At 40.4% G+C, this 18073-nt stretch overlaps 1 protein-coding gene across 18 annotated transcripts in view; it reads right to left on the bottom strand.

The window, feature by feature from the left end:
* The window catches only part of MTMR3 (myotubularin related protein 3), a 141879-nt gene extending 125368 nt beyond the window's left edge, over positions 1-16511 (bottom strand). For 12 of the 18 annotated variants that reach the window (XM_064578649.1, XM_064578663.1, XM_064578647.1 and 9 more), the window contains exon 1: positions 16266-16510. The gene's annotated coding sequence lies outside the window, so the exon portion shown is untranslated. Of the gene's footprint in view, positions 1-15916; positions 16039-16265 lie in introns of those variants that run through there. The other 6 variants (XM_064578655.1, XM_064578657.1, XM_064578665.1 and 3 more) reach the window with 3 other exon arrangements.
* Between the last annotated feature and the right edge of the window lie 1562 nt (positions 16512-18073).

The raw sequence follows: 18073 nt of genomic DNA, 5'->3' as shown, positions 1-18073 counted from the left end.
TCTTGAGATGATGGAACTATACTCTATCTCCATCACTGTGATCACATGTGTTTCCAAAATTCACAGAACTGTACTCAAAAAGGGTGAGTTTTACTGTATGTAAATTATACCTTAGTTGTAAAATTTTTCTAAAACATGGAGGTGGTAGAATCTTAATTGCTGCTCTGAAAACAGCAGATGCTGCTTAAACAACCAAAGCAGGTACACTAAACTTTGTTAGATCTGCCTCCAGTTTGAAAACTCCCATTAATATTTTTGCCTAGAAATTGAAATAATATTTGTAGTTATAAATTCCCTTAGGATTAAAAAAGTAAATATATAGAGAGATTGACTGGGTTTATATACATAATATATATAAATATATATTATATAAATATATATTATATAAATATAATATAAATATATATAATATATAATAAATATAGAAATATACATAAAAATATACATTTAAGGGCACCTGGCTGGCTTAGTCGGAAGAGAATGTGACTTTTTTTTTTTTAATTTTTTATTTATCCATCTGAGAGAATGAGAGTGCATGTGCACGAGCCGGGGGGTGGGGGGATCAGAGGGAGAGAAGGAAGCAAACTCCTGGCTGAGCAGGGAGCCGGACACAGGGCTCTATCCCAGGACCCTGGGATCATGATGTGAGCTGAAGACAGACACTCGATCAACTGAGCTATCCAGGCACCCCGAGAATATGACTCTTGATCTTGGGGTGGTGAATTCAAGCCCCAACCGAGCCACCCAGGTGCCCTGAGAATGTGGCTCTTGAACTTGGGGTGGTAAATTCCAGCCCCACGTTGGGGGTTTTTAAGAAAAATTTTTTAAGTTTTTTAAGAAAACTACCTACTATTTACAGTAGTGTTATTACTAGTAGTGTTAGAAGAAAATAAGCTTTGTCAAGGAGGGAATAAAACCCAAGCAATAAATATTAACATCAAAAATATATATACATATATTTATATATATATATATAAAAACATCAATCTTTTCTAGATTCATGATGTCATAAGTGAGTTTCCTCTCCTAAATTTGGTTCAAAAAAACAAAATTTCACTTCAAAAAACCTGCAAGAGATTACTGTAAGTTCTTAACACTTGCCTAAAATCTTTAAGTGGCTTTCACTTAACTAGGCAGTGCAGCAAAATGGTTAAGAGCTCAGGCTCAACAACTCAACTACCTGGGCAAGTTATTCAACCTCATTTGTCTCAATTTTCTCATCAGTAAGAGAATAATTATACCTATGTCTGGGAATAATTCTAGACAATTAAATGAACTGATATACATATAATCATTTAGAACAGTGCCTGATATACTTAAGCCTCAGCAAGTTTCAAGTGAATATAAATGAATATTAATAATCACCAGCTGAGTGTCCTTGGACAAATCATTTTACCTCTGTATATCACAATTCTTCCCTGTAAGGTAAGAGACCTAAATTCAATGCCCCAAACACCTATGTAGTGATACCATTCTACGTTCCTATAATTTTACCTGAACTGCACCAAGTCACCTTGCAAAGAATGTTAAGTAATACCCCTGTTATACAGAAAAATCTGAAGCCCAGGGGCACCTGGATGGCTCAGTCCATCAAGCGTCTGCCTTTGGTTCAGGTCATGATCCCAGAGTCCTGGGATCAAGCCCCACATTGGGCTCCCTGCTCAGTGGGGAGCTGGCTTCTTCCTCTCCCTCTGCTTGCTGCTCCCCATGTTTGTGCTTGCTCGCACACGCTCGCTGTCAAATTTAAAAAAAAAAAAAAAATCTTCAAAAAAAAAAAAATCTGAGGCCTAAATAAGTTAAATGACTTGCCCAAAAGGACAGTAAGATGAAGGCGAAGCCAAGACAAGGATCTGCTGTTCTGAGATTTCTCAAACTTTGTTCTCTCCAAATATTTTAGCCCTCCATCAACTCCTTCCCTTCTGATAAGGTATGACATACCAAAAAAAAAAAAAAAAAACCCACCAATTTATGCATTTTAAAAATCCATTAAGCTATACACTTTTTTGTGCACTCCTCTGTATGTTTGTTTTATATCATAATTGAAAAAGGTAAGGGGTGCCTGGGTGCCTCAGTCAGTTAAGGGTCCAACTCTTGGTTTTAGCCAAGATCAAGTCTTGATCAGGTCTTGATCTCGGGATTGTGGATTTAGGCCCCATGTTGGGTTCCACACTGGGCATGGAGCTTACTTTAAAAAACAAACAGGGGTGCCTGGGTGGCTCAGTCGTTAAGCGTCTGCCTTCAGCTCAGGCCATGATCCCAGGGTCCTGGAATCGAGCCCCGCATGGGGCTCCCTGCTCAGCGGGAAGCCTGCTTCTCCCTCTCCCACTCCTCCCTGCTCGTGTTCCTGCTCTCGCTATCTCTCCGTCAAACAAAATCTTAAAAAACAGGTAAAATGTTTCATCATTAAGTGTATTCCTTTATGAAAGGAAGTAGTAGAAAAGTTAAAAAAAAGCTAAAGGGAGACAAATTCAACTGATTATGTTTACTAAAATTTTGTGAGGGTAAAAGTTTTAAAAACTGAGGTATAATATACCTACAAAAAAGTGCACTTAAGTATAAAACTCAATGATTCTCATAAACAGTTGTCTGAAGACAACCATGAAATCATCACCCAGATCAAGACACAGAACATTACCAGCACCCCTAAAGTCTACCTTGCACGCATCACCAAGATAAATAACCATTATTCTGAGTTCAATTACCATCTCTTAGTTTTGTCTGTTTTTTAAACTTTATAAAAATGGAATCACACAGTATGTTGTCCTATGAATGGGTTCTTTCACATATACTTTTAATTTTTCTTCTTGCAAACAAAAAGCATTTAGGTTAGCCAGATAGTAAGAAACATTCTCTCAACACTATCAAATGTTCAAATTTAAACCATAAATCATTCTCAAAGCAAACCACTTCTCAATCTAAATATTGATTTATTTAAAGTCAAGTATAGCTGGTATTTCTTCTCTACCCAATGAGTTTTGTTGTTTTTTTTTTTTTTGCTTGAAAATTGAATTTTTCTTTAAGTTTTTATTTCAAGCACAATCCTTAAAACCCATCACCTATTTCACCCATGCCCCCACCCACCACCCCTCTGGTAACCATCAATTTGCTCTCTACAGTTAAAGTCCCAATGAAATTTCTAAGCTATTTTCAGTTACTTTTGGTTGGAGAAAATAGAGACCCAAAATGTCTCAAATATTATTCTTTCATCAGTAAAATTTGAATTGTAACCATTTTTAAGAGACAGGAAAATAATCATGAAGAGATTTCAGACCATAATTATCTTAAAATTACATTTTTAAAAGATTTTATTTATTTATTTGACAGAGTGAGAGACAGCAAGAGAGGGAACACAAAGCAGGGGGAGTGCGAGAGGGAGAACCAGGCTTCCCGCTGAGCAGGGAGTCTGATGCCGGGCTCTATCCCAGGACCCTGGGATCTTGACCTGAGCTGCTGAAGGCAGACGCTTAATGACTGAGCCACCCAGGCGCCCCTCAAAATTACATTCTTTAATGTTGCTCTCATACCTTGAAAAGAGTTATCCATTACTGCCAACATTGAACACAAAGAGTAAAAATGTAAAAATCTGTTTTGCACTAGAATGTCTAATTCCAACACCGTTTTGATAGCACTGCAATAAAAGTTTTAGATAACTAAATGCCTCTATTTTATCCTGAGATCTCTTCCTATGGTTTAATCTACATCTGTTTCAGTCCATACTCTGCTATCCAACATGATAGCCACTAACCATATGTGGCTAATTAAGTTAAACTGTCAACTATACTTAATTTAAATGTCCTTTTTTTAACTGAACTTAAAAAAAATTTTTAATTTAGTTTCTTGGTCAAACTAGCCAAATTTCAAATGCTCAATATGTACTGAACAGTGCGGATATCGAACACCAGGAAGGATCATCAGAAGTTCTAGTGAACCAGCACCTGTTCTATAAATGCGATCTCATCTCCCACTCACCTTTAGCCCTTTACTATACTAAAACTTAATCTAAGAAAATGATGATCAATGACTAGCATGGATCACCAAATGCAATTATTTCCTTAGCCCTCAGCTTCCCTCATTTCACTCAAACTTAACTGATTATCACTTAATTTAGAAATCCTCTCTTCTCTGCTTCCACTATGCCTCATTAACCTAATTTTAACAGTTTTAATTTTATCTTCTTCTCCCACCCCCCTAAATGTGATACTCAATCTTTGGCTCTTCTAGGTTCAAGATCTCATCTAGATGAGGCCAACCTACCTTTCTTCCTACCTCAAATTCTCTATATCCAAGCTCCTGCAGGACATTTTTACTTATCCCCTGGCCTCAATGTTAAATGTGGGAAGGATTTCATTTTAGTCCTTTTCCAAAACTAGCTCCTCCTCCCAATTCCACATTTCTATACTATCACTATTCACCAAGGCCCAAAACCCATTAACTCTGAATCATTGCTACTTACCTCCAATTCAACTAGTTCACAAATGTTTGTCTATTTCCTTTAGGGTGTCAACTAGCAATCTTCTATCTTAATCTAGCCACCTCAATTACCACCTTGCCACCACCTTAATTCAGGTCCTTATTACCTAATTATGTGTACAGTACAGATTCTTCACTGTTTTCCAATCTTCGCCTGCTCCTAATCATGCAACTGCTATCAGACACATCTTCCCCAAAATTGCCTTTTATCTCAAAAGTCCAAAAGGACTCAGTATAGAGAGTAAAAGAATATTCAAACACCTTATTTATTTCAACAATCTGTAGCCAACATACTTTGCAAACTTGTCTTTGAATCCTCCATCTTCTGTCTTAGCTAGAAAAATCAAAACCATTCCCCAAACATTGATTTATGTCCCTTACCTATATAAAGCTGGGACTCTTCCTCCTCTCTACAATTTTTTCTTTAAGGAGGCTCTATGCCCCACATGGAATTTGAACTCATGACCCTGAGATCAAGAATCCCATACTCTACCCACTGAGCTGGCCAGGCTCCCCTCTACCAATATATTAGTTTATATATTAGGAAACCATCTTCTCAGCATCTCATAAGTAGCACCCATTTTGAACAAACCTAAATGAACAGACCAGGAATAAGAAAGTTACAAATATACATATTGGTTTAGCTTTAATATAAAAGCATCTATATTTATTACATGCAATTCTATTCCCCAAGAATTTATTTTGCAGAACTATTTCTGTAAAAATAATCCGACCGTTGTTCAAAAGTATAAAGTACACTATCCATTACAGACAGCACTTTTGAGGTTAAAAAAAAAAATCCCTAGGGCACCTGGGTGGCTCAGTTGGTTAAGCGACGGCCTTCGGCTCAGGTCATGATCCTGGAGTCCTGGGATCGAGTCCCGCATCGGGCTCCCTGCTCAGCAGGGAGTCTGCTTCTCCCTCTGACCCTCCCCCCTCTCATGCTCGCTTTACCTCATTCTCTCTCTCAAATAAATAAAATCTTAAAAAAAAAAAAAAATTTTTTTTTTTTTAAAAATCCCTAGATGTCAATCAGTAAGGGACCAGGATAAATAATAGTGTCTATCAAGTTTAAAAAAACAAAAAACAAAAAACTACATAGGGGGTGCCTGGCTGGCTCAGTTGGTGAAGAATGCAACTCGACCTCAGGGTCATGAGTTTGAGCCCTACATTGGGTATAGAAATTACTTAAATAAACTTAAAATTAAAAAAAAAAAATACAGTCCTTAAAAATGGGTATACCTACATTTTATGATAGGGTAAGATGTAATACACTATTATTGTGAGAAAAAAAGCAAATTGTAGATCAGCATGATAGTTTGATCCTATTAGAGGGTAATCTTTAAATCTATATATTAATTGAAAACAACTATCAACAGGGAACTAAAACTTCCCTATTCACACAACTAAATAAATTAAGTAAATACATATATATTGACACAGATAAATTTCAAGCTTTTCAAATCGCAGAATATATATACTTAGGTACCATACATATCTGAAACACACAATACTACAAGTTAAATACATACATCTATAGGAAGAATATAAGAGCATGGGTTAAGAAAGATAGATAACCTCTGGGTAACAGAAACAGGATCTAGGAGGAGAGCAAAAGGGACTCCAATTGTATGATATTTAAATTTTAAAAACAAACATAAACCTTTCAGGCAAATCTAACAAGATGTCAATATCTATTAAATCTAAATCAGCATCTTTTAAGTACATGACATTCTCTGTATTTTTCTGAATTTTTGAAATATTTAAATTTTACTTTTAAAAAAAGGAAAGGCAGGGTATGGAATTTAAGAACAGAGGAGAATGGGCTTTGTAGACTTCTACAGGGTATTTTCTTTTCACAAGCTTGTTATTCTTTACTATAAAACTTCTAACTGAAAAACCCCATAAACTTATAGTAGTACCTACATTTATTACCTTGATTGCTCTTCAACTTTAATCTTATTCTTTAAAAAAAATAAAGGGTAGATAATTATAAATGCCTTACCCCAAAAATCTAACATTTAATGTGCAGAAAAAAAACACAAGCTGACAGGCTCTATCTAATCACTTAAACTCTAAAGGATATATTACATAGATCTTCCTAAAATATCACTAGTATATAAACTTAAAGTGACTCAACTCTAAGCTGTATATTAACACCAAAATCCCAATGAGACTACATTGTCATAATAAAAGTAATTATTCTAAATATCCTCCAGTTCAAATTACATGTATAAAATCCTATCACCTCTTAGTTGCTATAATCCCACTTAATATTTAAAATACACACACACACACAGCTATAGAACTTGCAGTTCCACATGGCAAGTCAGCAGGAGAACTGGGAATTCAGATTGAGTCCTGTGTTTAGGGTTCACAGAATCCAATTTTTCTTTTCAAGGCAACATTCTTAAGTCTCAATCAGCTCATCAGGAAGAAGAAAATTAGATGGAGGTCTTCTTGTGTTTAAATGTGATCAAAGCTCAGTCTCAGTCACAGTGGAGTTTACAATGAAAGTTCAAATGCTTGCTTGCACCATTCCTCCCCTACCACTTCCTACAACTGCCACTCTGCTTAGGAAGTGGAGCCAGTTAACCACCCACTTTCTCATTGGTGACTATAACTTAAACCCTCTTAAGACACCCAATGAAGGGCGCCTGGGTGGCTCAGTTGGTTAGGCGACTGCCTTCGGCTCAGGTCATGATCCTGGAGTCCCGGGATCGAGTCCCACATCGGGCTCCCTGCTCGGCGGGGAGTCTGCTTCTCCCTCTGACCCTCCCCCCTCTCATGTGCTCTCTGTCTCTCATTCTCTCTTTCAAATAAATAAATAAATCTTAAAAAAAAAAAAAAAAGACACCCAATGAAAACTAAAAACATCAAAATGTACTTTAAAATAGCCATTTTTCCTAATAAGAGTAATACATGCTCATAGAAGATTGGGAAATTACAGAAGAATATGAAGCAGAAAACAGTTACACTATCCCACCAGCCAGAAATTAATCATGATTAATATTTCTATTCCTGTCTTTCCAGGCTCTCTTTTATAAAAGTGTATTAGTTCACTTACTAAACACGATTTTAAGTACAGCAGAAAAGGGAAATAACATACTAGTTTTGAAGACTAATCTTCAGTGTTTTCTAAGCCAAAACCAAGTATGTATACATGGAATCGGAGAGAATGAGACAAATCAGAGAAATCGTATGTGCTCCTTTTCATTCGCCCCATGGAAACCACTGAGTCCATGTTTCAAGAACCATTATATAGCCAAAAACTAATGTTTCCTTCTTAAGTAGCAGCCTACTATATAAATCTCGCTCTCTCTCTCTCACACACACACACACACACACACACACACACAGTGTTGGCAGTAGGAGGAACACACGTAGTAAAAGGAATTAAATCAAGACTGATTTTTTTTTCATCTCCTTGAAACTATCCTGAGGAGAAAGCAAAATATCTGAAAGGCTGAAAAAATTTTAAAAATTAAGTATCTGAAAGGCTGATGTAAAATTAATGATCTCTCCCACAAAAATATTTTCTGTGCACATCAGATGAAAGAACAATGTAACTACAGAAAGTTGTAACTATTTGTTTTACAATACTATAACTTATTTACATGTGTAAATAAATACGTAAGAGTTTAAATAGCCCATAAGTACTGATACCTTAACTCTGTACCAAGTAGTACCTAAGTGCGGGAAGTGAGGGAGAACAGCCATCAGTACCTACTTCTGCAGGGCTCACAGTCTACCTCTTTAAATATGATGCCAAACACTAGGCATGTGGCCTCGAAGGAAGAGAAATCACAACACTCATTAAATTATGCTCTTAAGTACTTGAGGGTCTAAGAAGATATATGTGAAAGCACCTTAAAAATCATGCTACGTAAGGTAAAGTAAAAAGAAAGCACTGTATAGAGCAACCACCTTCAATATAAGTTATCTCATTTAACTGACAAAAAAATAATCACGAGTTGCTCTTTTCACAATCTCTAAGACCTCAATATTATCTTTCTCTGACAATGAACCATATGAAATAACTGAAATTAAGTTCCCCAGGATGAGACGAGAAAGGGAGATTCATTTTTCTAGTACAAAAAGCACCATTTCCTGATTTCATTACATATGGTAGGGGGCGGGGGGAGGCGCAAGTTATTCAAACTTAATAAAAGTTACTTTTTTTTTTTAAAGATTTTATTTATTTATTTCAGAGAGAGAGAATGAGAGAGAGCACATGAGAGGGGGGACGGGCAGAGGGAGAAGCAGACTCCCTGCCGAGCAGGGAGCCCGATGCAGGACTCGATCCTGGGACTCCAGGGTCATGACCTGAGCTGAAGGCAGTCGCTTAACCAACTGAGCCACCCAGGTGCCCCAATAAAAGTTACTTTTTAATCTAAGATTCATCATGGAAAGTTTCAGCCCAATAAAGCATTTTTAAAAAGTTATAGGTTCAGGCTCTTCCAAATGGATTTAGAGTGACAGACTAATTGTGGTACTTTGCAAGCAAAGGAAAGCAAGCAGCAATTATTCATCCCTTCCCTCAGTTTCTAGGCTCTTAGAAAATAGGGATATGTTATAACCAAACCACTTTCCATAAATCACAGACTTTTAAAAATATACTCTACACAGTATCAGTTCTTCATATCTAAAAGAAGTAGACTACTTAAGATTGTTTCCTATCCCATGATTTTCCCTTTTCAAATTCAGCCACCTCAACAATGACAATCGGTATCAAACTGATACTTTGAGTAAGGTTTATATGTTCGCCCTATTGCAGATATGACTCTCAAAAGCATGGCACGCTTTAGACTATCATAATCCAATCAGACTGGACCACCTGCAGAACAAGAGGAAATGCCCAAAAACAATCATAAAGGCCCAACACTAAATCTTACAAGTCTAAAGCAATGATATTCAAAAAAAAAAAAAAATGCTCCACTGGGGTAAAGAAGAAAAATATTTGAACTTTATTTTTAACTTTTTTTTTTTTTTAGATTTCATTTATTTCAGAGAGAGAGAGCAAGCATGAGTGGGGGTGGGTGGCAGAGGGAGAAGCAGACACCCTGCTGAACAGGGAGCCTGACTCAGGGCTTGATCCCAGGGTCCTGGGATCATAACCTGAGCCTAAGGCAGACACTTAACCGACTTAGCCACCCAGGTGCCCCACTTTATTTTTCTCATCCTTGTTAATTTTGATTATATTTTATATAGTACGTAATAACCAGTTACTATACATACTGTTTGTAAATTAAATAAATACTTAAGGGTGAGGATTAATGCTCAAAATTTTTTTACCATAGAGACGATCAAAAATTTTGGAGACCACTGGCCTGATGTATTCTGTCACTGCACTTTCATTTTTACCTGCCCCTTCCACAGAGTTAAACTGTAGAGGCTAAGACTTGATGCTGAAAAAAGAACAAAAGGAAAACTATTCCCAAACTATTTTAAACTCCCACCAACAGGTTAAAAGATAATAAATCACTAGCAAGAATATGCAGAACTGGACACTAACATACTGTTGGTGGGACTTTTTTAAAAGATTTTATTTCTTTGAGAGAGAGAGAGCATGCGCACACCAGAGAGAGCACAAGTGGGGCGGGGGGGGGGGGGGCAGAAGGAGAGGGGGAAGCAGACTGCCCATTGAGCAGGGAGCCCTATACGGGGCTTGATCCCAGGACCCCAAGGTCACGACCTGAGCCAAAGGCAAGATGTTTAACCACTGAGCCACCCAGGTGCCCTGGGACTTTTTTTTAAGATTTATTTATCCATCTTAGAGAGAGAGAGAGAATGAGCGAGAGAGAGTCAAGAAGAAAAGGGCAGGGAGAGAGAATCTCAAGCAGACCCAGAGCCCAGCACAGAGCCAGACTCAGGGCTAGATCTCATCACCCTGGATCATGACCTGAGCCCAAACCAAGAGTCCCAAGCTCAACCGACTGTGCTACCCAGGCGCCCGTTTGTGAGACTTTAAAACAGACATCCTATCTATAGGACACCTATATTCAAATTTAAAATGCACAAACCCTTTGACCATATAAGCCCACTTTTAGGAATTTAGCCTATGGAAATAATAGCACAATTGTATAAAAAAAAGTCCAAAGGAATTCATGACAGAACTGTTTTAAGAGAAAAATTGGAAATGTCCATTAACAGGGAATTGTTGTAAATTATAATGCATCCACATCACAGAACAGTAAATAACCATTAACAGAACATCAATTTGACATGGAAAGTTGTTCTTTTTGAAGTATTCAGTAGATAATGCATAAGAAAAAAGGAAAATTAGCAAACATTACTCTAAATGGGATCATGGGTTATCTCTACTTTATTCTCCTGAGTTATCTCAATTCTTGTTTTTTGTATGATTCCCCGCCCCACTCCCACCCCCGGCACTGAATATGTATTTGTAGCTTTCACAATCTGAAGTAATTTCAGGGGCGCCTGGGTGGCTCAGTCAGATGGGCGTCTTGCCATCAGCTCAGGTCCTGATCCCGGGACCCTGAGATGGGAGTCCTGCATTGGGCTCTCTGCTCAGCGGGTAGTCTGCTTCTCCCTCTTCCTCTGTGCTCTCTCCCCCTCTCTCGCGCTCTCTCAAATAAACAAAATCTTTTAAAAAATAAATCACCACACTGTTATCTTTACCCTATGATGTTGCCACCTGCCATTTAGAAAACATAGCCCTAAACTTCACACAGAATGTACTAAACTCTTTCTACCACCACTCCAACACAATAAAATGGGTGAAATCTAGCAAATCTATTCCAAGTGCAAATTGTGAGACTTCCCAGATCCCTCTCTGAAGTTCCTACCACACTGTGATGATTCTTTGGTTTTTGCTTTTGGGTTTTTTTTTTTGTTTTGGGGGGTTTTTTTTTTTAAATATTTAAGTACTCTGCACCCAGCGTGGGGCCCAAACTCACGACCCCACGATCAAGAGTTTCATGCTCTTCCACCTGAGCCAGTCAGGTGCCCCAGTGACTATTCCTATTAGCATACAGGATGCAAGTGCTGAAAGGTTTCTCTAGGCTGAGTACAGTAGAAATCTTTCTGTTGCCATATTAGCAACATTAGTAAATTCTACACTTGACAACATGTAATAGGTTTACCACTGCTCCAAAAGCCAACTCTTCCAAGAAAATAAAATAGGATTCTAATATAGTATCATACCCTTACATTTTTTAATTGCTTTTCATATACACCATTCCATTTGATCCTCCCTGACAAACTGAGACAAATAAAAATAAAGTGTTATTCTTCCTTTTATTAACAAGGGAATTGAAGCTCAGAGTGCTTATGTGGCTTGCCAGAAACAACACAGCTAACAAGGAACACAACTCAAGCTTGAACCCAGGACTTACCTGTCTACCCATTCTCAGGCTACAATTTTCATTGTGAATATCTGATACAAACATGAACCTAAAAAGTATGTTAAGTTTCTAGATATGAGGGGCACTTGGCTGGCTCAGTCGGTATAGCATGCCACTCTAGATCCCAGGATTGTGAGTCAGAGCCGCACACTGGGTATAGAGTTCATTTAATAAAAAATATATTTTTTTAATTTCTAGATACAAAAGTGAAAATGAAAGCATATCAATATGGTACCAAAATAAAGATTAAAAACAGCAATGGATGTTAATTTTGGTAGCCTCTAAAATTATTAGGAATTCTAGATCAATCCAATATGGATTTGATCTCATACTGTGTCTTAAGTGAACGTTTCACTGATTATAAAATTACATATAAATTTACCATAGAAAATTACAGAATTGGGTGGTCTGTAAGAAACAACCAGGCACATAAATTACACAAACTTCCCTAAACCATTCTTAATCTTGCGGCTTCACACTAAATTATGAAGTTCCTTATGTGAAATCCATTTTGATTTCAACACTAAGTGAATTACAACAGCATAAGTGTGCTGTTTCTGCATAATACTTGCAACATTCACTCAATTTCCAGAGCACTTTTGGACAACATCTAAAATCTGTAAGCTTAGAACCCAAAAATGTTCAAGGTTGGTTTTTTTTTTTTAAGGTTCATCTACCTACATAAAATGAATACCAAATAACAGAATTACAAATTATTGAACATTTGCAGAGGGGCGCCTAGCTGGCTCTGTCAGTAGAGCACATGACTGTTGATCTTGGGGTTGGGAATTCAGGCCCCATTTTGGGTATAGAGCTTACTTAAAAAAATAAAATATTTCTTTAAAAAAAAAAAAAGATTTGCAGAATCAGGCTGAAGAAACTACCTGAGACCAACAAGTATAGACCTTTAATTGTATAGATGAGAAAACAGAGGTCCAGAGAAGTGACTTTCCTAATAGCAGTCACATAGTAAATTAATGACACAGAATCTCTGCCAATCCACAGCCTCCCATTATTTTAAATGTCTCTGCATCTAATAAAGTCACTAAAAAGGGCCACGACACCTAAAAAAAATTAAGACACATTCAAGACCCAAAAACTGGGGGACAGGATAGTTTACAATGACAGTCCTAGGAGAAAAAAAAAAAAGCTTGTTTTCCAAAGATGTTATTTTTAAGTAATCTACACCCAACATGGGGGCTCAAACAACCCTGAGATCAAGAATTACATGCTCTACCAACTGAACCAGCCAGAAGCCCCTAGAATATAGAACCTCTTAAAGGAATCCCAAAGTTCTAAACCACATAAGCTAAAAACTGGCTCTTTGATCCAATACAAGGTATCAAGTGGCTTTTTTTTTTTTTTTTTAAGATTTTACTTATTTGAGAGCGAGAAAGTGTACACGCAGGGGGAGGGGCAGAGGGACAAGCAGAGTCCCCGCTGAGTGGGGAGCCCTATGTGGGGCTGGACCCCAGGACTCTGAGATCATGACCTGAGCTGAAGTCAGACGTTTAACCAACTGAGCCACCCAGGCACCCCTCAAGTAGCTTTTAATAACTAACGTTATCGGGGCGCCTGGGTGGCTCAGTTGGTTAAGCAACTGCCTTCGGCTCAGGTCATGATCCTGGAGTCCCAGGATCGAGTCCCGCATCGGGCTCCCTGCTCGGCAGGGAGTCTGCTTCTCCCTCTGACCCTCCTCCCTCTCATGCTCTCTGTCTCTCATTCTCTCTCTCAAATAAATAAATAAAATCTTTTTAAAAAAATAACTAACGTTATCAACCACAACTTTTTCCCCCCCTCTCAATACTATTCATTTGCTCAACAGGTATCTGGGAGCACAGTATATGCTGTGGGAACTATGCTAGACACTGGAGACACCAAGAAAACAAAACAGCCTCTGGCTCTCAAATTGGACAACTGGATACACGTCTCTAAACTATTACTCCATGATTTGACAGGATATTTACCAAACTCCTTCACTACTCTACATAACTTTAACATTTTCCGCCTATTCTTCCAAACTTGTAACAAACCTCACCACACCCCCTCTGCAACATGAATACTTCTTGGGTAATTCACCATTCCACTTTATCACAGAAGGTGTTAACCAGAACTACAACAGATTTAAAAACTGACTTTACCACTCCTCATGGCCTGGGGCAAATTTCAAGAACTTTTCATAATCCACAATAAACCTTCCTGGTGCACAACCCTCATCTCAGATGACTGCTAACCCACCCACCCTACCCTCACTTTACTAGAAACCTGAGTCAGATGGTTTAGGAGCAAGCATGTTGAGATGTTGGGAAACACCTTCCATGGACCCCTTTGTGATCCAGAAGTAGACTTACTGCCTCTCCCTCTCCTTTTCATTCCTCTAGATCCTTTTATATATCTCTAGATATACCTCCAGTCAAGCAGCATCTAATTTTATCAAGTGTGTTCCCAAAGACTTACACGAATAACTTTTAGCAACAAACCTAATTCCCCTACCTAAATCCATTATATTTTAAGAGATGCTCAATTTTCAGTTTTAAATTTCTCAGGCTTCCCCTTCTTCCCTACCTCTCAAATTCTTAAAGCTCTATAAAGAACTAAAAGCACTCTCAGAAGTCATAATTAATGGGAACCTTATGGAATACCAAAGGTGACCTAAAGCTGACTTTCACAGGTTCACAAACCTGGCTGACCAGAACCACTCAGGGAGCTTCGTAAGGATGGATTCCCAGGCCCCACCCTCAGAGATTTTAATTCACCAGGTCCTCCTGCATGGAGTTCAGGAACCAGCATTTAAGGCAGTCCATACTATTTCTGATGACCATATTTAGGTAACTACTGAACTAAAGAACCTGGCCTACAAGCTGAGAAACATGCGTTCTCCTGTGGCTTGCTATTAACTACAAGTGGGGCTGCACCACTGTGTTGGTCACTTGAACTGCTCTGGGTCACCTGAAAATGAGGGAGGTAATTAGAGCTGAAAGAGGTCTTCATAGGCAGTCAATCTAAAAGTCTAGAACCCTCCAAATTTAGTTTAATATCACACATTGTACTGGGCTTACTCAAAACTGTGTCATTCTGGGGGCACCTGAGTGGCTCCGTCATTAAGCGTCTGCCTTCAGCTCAGGTCATGATTCCAGGGTCCTGGGATGGAGCCCTGCTTCGGGTTCCCTGTTCCGCGGGAAGCCTGCTTCTCTCTCTCCCACTCCCCCTGCTTGTGTTCCCTCTCTCACTGTGTCTCTCTCTGTCAAATAAAATCTTTAAAACAAACAAACAAAAACTGTCATTCTGTAAGCTCTTCTACCCACTCAAGTCATAGGCCCTAGAAGGGAAGACTTTTTGCATGCCACCAACCCACCTTACTTGGGTCTCCCAGCAAAAATAACACAGATCATGTCTCTGGCCCTACAGAAACAGCCTTTAAAAAGGAAAAAGTCCCTGTCACCTCTTCATGTACAAATCACAAACGTTTTGCATAAAAAAATCATCTCATGTAATTCAACCCAAGCCTTCGAGAGCATCACCGTCCACATTGTGAGAATAGCTGAACCTCAACTAGAAGAGTATGCATTTTTTTTCCTTTTGAAAAATTAGATTGTCAGATAAACAAAGTGGATGTCAAGATATTCAACCAGTCAAGAATTAAGGCCTCTAACTGGAGAAGACACCTGCACATCAATAGCCAACCGAAGATCAAGTGCAAAACTCAAACGAGATTATCAGACCCCAGAGAAGTTGATTAAAGTGCCATAAAACTGACCCCATTATTTTGAGGTAAGTTTTCCAGCCCAAAGCACAGCAAGTAATATTATCGCCAAGGGTCCTAAGCAGCACAATTTCCACCTGAGAAGTGGAGCTGTTTCACCAGTGTTCCCTGAACTCTCAACCGCCTCCGAACCATCCTTCCCACCCAAGTACTACCAGGTCAGGAGGATGCCCGGCTGCACAGTCGGCCACTCCTCCTTCCCACAAGTCCCGGGCCCTCACCGCTCGCCCCGGGGGCGCTGCTGGCCCCCGACCTCCGGCCTCTCGCCACCGTGGACTCCCACAGACCCGGTCGGGAGCGAGGGAGGCACACTCACCTCCCGGGGTCCGCGGGCACGTGTCCGGACGCTCCGGGGGCAGCACTTCACAACCCCAGCCCCATGGGCCCGTCCCTGCCAGGTCCGGGAGAGCTGCCTGGGCCCGGGACCCCGCCTCCCCCGCGCTGAGGGTCCGGGCCGAGCCCGGCCGCTGCGCTCCCACTCCCCACGCCTCCCCCTGGCGGCCGCGGCCGCCACCCAGGACACCCCTCCCCGGGCCACGCACGCTGTCCCCTGCCCCCCGCGGGCCGCCGCCTCCTCAGAGGGTGACAGCCACTGCGCCGGGGCCGAGACCGGCCCCTCCTCCAGCCCCTCCTCACCCCCGGAGGAAGGGGGGGGGCGTTCTTACCGGGCGGCAGGGCATGGCGAGGCCCGCCACGGCACGGCCTCCTCCGCCACCCCACTAGGCTCCCAGCCAGGGCCGGCGGGGGGCAGCGCCTGAGCCGTTGGAGCGTCTCGTCCGGCTGCTCCTCCGCTGCCGCCGCCGCCGCCTTCTCACAACCACAACAACATGGCGGCAGCGGCCACACAGAGCGCGCTCCCGACGCCGAGCCGGGCCGCGAGCGGGGGCGCGCGCGCACGCTAGGGCCCTCAGTCCGCGGTCGGGGAAAAGAAGGCAGGCCCTCGCGGGTTGGGCAGAGGCGGGGCCCGGGTCTATGGCCACGCCCCTGTGGTGGGCGGGGCTCCACACCAGCAGAATGCCCTCTGCGGGAAAGGCTGGCAGAGAAGCTCGAGTGGAGTGGAGAAGGAATTAGAAACAGGTGGGCAACAGACAAGGACGAAAACTAATGGTGGTCCTAAGATTTGGGGGAGGCATCTTTTCCCTGCCCTATAGCCCTGAGCAAGACAAAGCCTCACTCTACTTAACCAGTAAAATAGAATAGTAGTAGTATCTTTCACCTGTATACAGTTACAGTGAGGCTAAAACTAATTTAATATAACGCATATAAGTACTGCGTGCTCAAGGCTCTCAGAATACAATTTCAAACTGCTTCGGCTGGAAGAAATGAGTTTTCAAACAAACAAAAATTGTACCCTATCCACAATAGCCTGCATAAGAATTCTACAAGCCAGAATGGAATTATTTTAGGCCCTTAACAGATTAACCTCTTCAGAGTTGCATTTCAACAATATACCCTTGACTTTTCTGGAAAATAGCTAAGAGAACCAATCGAATGAAATCTGTGTTTGCATTTGTTCTATTTTTTTCCCACAGCACTCTGCAATTATTTATCCATCTTTCATGTTTATTGTGTTTCTATCCCATTCCAATGTAAAAGCTACTTTAAGATAAAATTCTTGTTTTGTTCATCACTTTATCCCCAACACTTGCCACTACATGGCAAGTAGTGGACAAATTTTTTTTTTTTTTTTACGATTTTCTTTATTAGAGAGCACGAGTGCGCAAGAGAGCGCATGCTTGGGGGGGGGGGGGAGGGAGAAGCAGACTCCCCTCTGAACAGGGAGCCCATGCGGGGCTGGATGCCAGGACCCTGAGATCATGACCTGAGCCAAAGGCAAGACGCTTAACCGACTGAGCCACCTGGGCGCCCTCAAATTTCTTAACAGCAATATTTAGTCATACAATTCATCTAATTGAATCTTCACAGCTTTAATAGGCAGATACTATTACCTCCATTTTACATATCAAGAAACTGCAGCCCAGAATAAGATGCACTAAAACAAAATTCAAACCCAACCCCAACTGACAACAGAAATTATGCTACCAGCCACTGGACTGTATTGCCCACTTCATGAATTGTCGCCTGAAACAGAATCCCAAGTAAAAAATCACATTAGAGTTCAAAGTTAGGAAATGCTTTGCTGTACTCCCACAGAATCAGGTATGCTTCCTTTCTGATAATTAATTAGTATTATGCAGCTAATTGTGTATCTTTTCACCTTGGCTTCCCAAAAGCCCAAGGCTAAATCTGAAGTTCAGTGGTAGGTAGCCTACTGTTGGCCCTTCCAGTCCGCATATTAACTGTGGTTTTCTCTCCCACCTCAACTTTGCACTTTTATTTATATTTTACTGTCCTGATTTCCCCTTTCCGCTATATGATTATATCCTTTACTGAGAGAGGAAATAGTAGGTACATAGATGAATGACAAACAAACAAAAACACAGCTTTCCCACCTGTTTTTCCTATTGTCTGA

This window comes from Mirounga angustirostris, unplaced genomic scaffold (assembly GCF_029215605.1).
Source record: "Mirounga angustirostris isolate CCGP_5_RB_7025 unplaced genomic scaffold, mMirAng1.0.hap1 SCAF_14, whole genome shotgun sequence".
Taxonomy (NCBI): Eukaryota; Metazoa; Chordata; class Mammalia; order Carnivora; family Phocidae; genus Mirounga; species Mirounga angustirostris.
The sequence above is the reverse complement of the archived record's forward strand: the minus strand, read 5'-3'. Positions and strand labels throughout refer to the sequence as shown.